The sequence below is a fragment of the Microtus ochrogaster genome, unplaced genomic scaffold, assembly GCF_000317375.1.
Source record: "Microtus ochrogaster isolate Prairie Vole_2 unplaced genomic scaffold, MicOch1.0 UNK14, whole genome shotgun sequence".
In the NCBI taxonomy this organism is placed as follows: domain Eukaryota; kingdom Metazoa; phylum Chordata; class Mammalia; order Rodentia; family Cricetidae; genus Microtus; species Microtus ochrogaster.
This window is the reverse complement of record NW_004949112.1, coordinates 965,446-967,386: the sequence shown is the minus strand read 5'-3', so window position 1 is coordinate 967,386 and position 1,941 is coordinate 965,446. Positions and strand designations below refer to the sequence as shown.

General features: G+C 50.2%; 1 long non-coding RNA gene across 1 annotated transcript in view; it reads left to right on the top strand.

Moving 5' to 3' along the window:
* The first annotated feature begins 903 nt into the window (after positions 1 to 903).
* LOC113455434 overlaps positions 904 to 1,941 on the top strand; it is an 82,936-nt gene continuing 81,898 nt past the window's right edge. The window contains exon 1 of the long non-coding RNA XR_003378689.1: positions 904 to 979. This is a non-coding gene — a long non-coding RNA (uncharacterized LOC113455434). The remainder of the gene's footprint in view (positions 980 to 1,941) is intronic.

The following is a 1,941-nucleotide window of genomic DNA, read 5'->3' as shown; positions in this document are numbered from 1 at the left end:
AAATACACAAATCAGGTCATCCAGATGAATCTGAAATTCACAGGATTTTAATTGTAGCCCTTGCAAAACCTAAATCACTTAATCCACAGTCGCCTGGTAATAGTTTTTTGTTGCTGTTGTTGTTGTTTTAGAGAAGAAAAAAAAAACAGCATTCTTAGGTGAACCTTTTGCTTCAGCTCTGGGCAGGGGACCTGCAAGGCTCCAAGTCGCACTGGGGAGGGGAGGGAGAGAAGGGGCAGCTCACCGTCCAAGTTTTCCAGGTCACTGATGTGCCACAGGTTGCAGCCCATGTCCTCGCGGCCGAGGTCCCTGTCGGGCCGGTAGGACTCCATCCTCAAGTGCACATTCCTCCGGAGTTTAGGGCTGGACGACAGGCAGCACGGGGCTGTGTTTCCCTCGTTTACCGCCCGGTCGGTAGCCCCGGGCCCAGGCTCCGGCTATAGCGCAAGGCAGGTCGCCTGTATCCCGCGGAGGACGGAAGCCGAGCCGGCCCCGGTTCCGCAGAGACAGCTGGACACCGCCATGGATGGAGGCGACAAGCGGGTGGCTAATGCAACAGGCCGGCCCCGGCCCTGGAGGCTACGACCTCAGCCCCGCTTGGCAGCAGAGGAGCCTGAGTCCGCGACTGAGCCTCGCGCAAAGCTCACCCACGCAAAGCTCTAGTTCAGCGCCCGGCTTGGACAAGCGGTTTCGGTTAAATATGGGGACACGCGAGGGACACGCGCGGAAGAGCCGCTTGAGGCAGGCGTGGGAGCGGCCCAGGAGGGGCGTGGCGAAAGGCGGTGCGCGAGGTGGAGTCCAAGAAGCCCAGCTCATCCGTGCAACCTGCTCCAATCGGGTGCGCTTAAGCCACGCCTCTCTTCTAGGCCCCGCCCCTACCCGCGACCTCGCCCCCCCCCCGACCCAAGCCCAGCTTCGGGCTCTGGAAGATGTCCTGTGCTGGCACCGCACAGAAAGAACCGTCGTCGCCAAGAAAGCAGTGAGTCTCTTCGCTCTTCCGCGCCCAAATCGCAGGGGTAGGGGTAGGTAGTGGATAGTGACCCCCGAGCCACGACGGGGGGTGGGGCACCGAAGGGACCCTTAGCACAACCTCTTGTGTGAGGAAGGCTGGTGATTTCTGAGTGTGGCTAATGTTGGAAGAAGCTCCAGGTTGAGATGGCTTCTTCATAAGGTTCTTTAAAGATGGAACTCCTTTGATCTCAGTAAGCCCTTTGAAAGAAAAGAGCGTCCATTCGTTTCCATTTCACACATTCCTTTGTATGCTTACTTTTAGTGTTGCTGAGGATCAGATTGAGGCCTCATGCATGCCAGGAATGAATCCACAACTGAACTAAGTCTCCAAATTGTGTTTACTTAAAAGATATGTGTGTGTTTTTAAATTTAAAAATGTGTTTGTGTGTGTGAACATGTGTGGTATATGTGCACGTGTATAGGCCTTTATCATGTGAAGGTGTATAATATTTTATTTTTAATTTCTCCAGGATTTTTCTCATGAAGGGTTGTTGGGTTTTGCCAAAGGCCTATTCTGCATCATTAGATTATTAAAGATGATCTTAAGACCATTTTATTTCAGTTTGTTTATGTAGCAGATTACATTTCTCAATTTTCATATACTGAGCTATGACCGCGTCTGTGCGATGAACCCTACTAGATTATGGGGGATTGATTATCTTTTTTATGTGTTCATTTTGGTATGCAAGGATTTTGTTATGTATTTTTATATCTATGTTCAAAAGGGAAATCGATATGTTGATGTGGGATTCTCTTCTGTATGCTGTGAATATGTTTTATTACTGTTGGTTAATAAAGAAGTTAATTTGACCTATGGCAGAGCAGAATAAAGCCAGGCAGGAAATCCGAACAGAGCTATATAGAGAGAATAGGCCGAGTCAATAAGACACGATGTAGCTGCTGAAGGAGAAAGATGCCAGAACATTACTG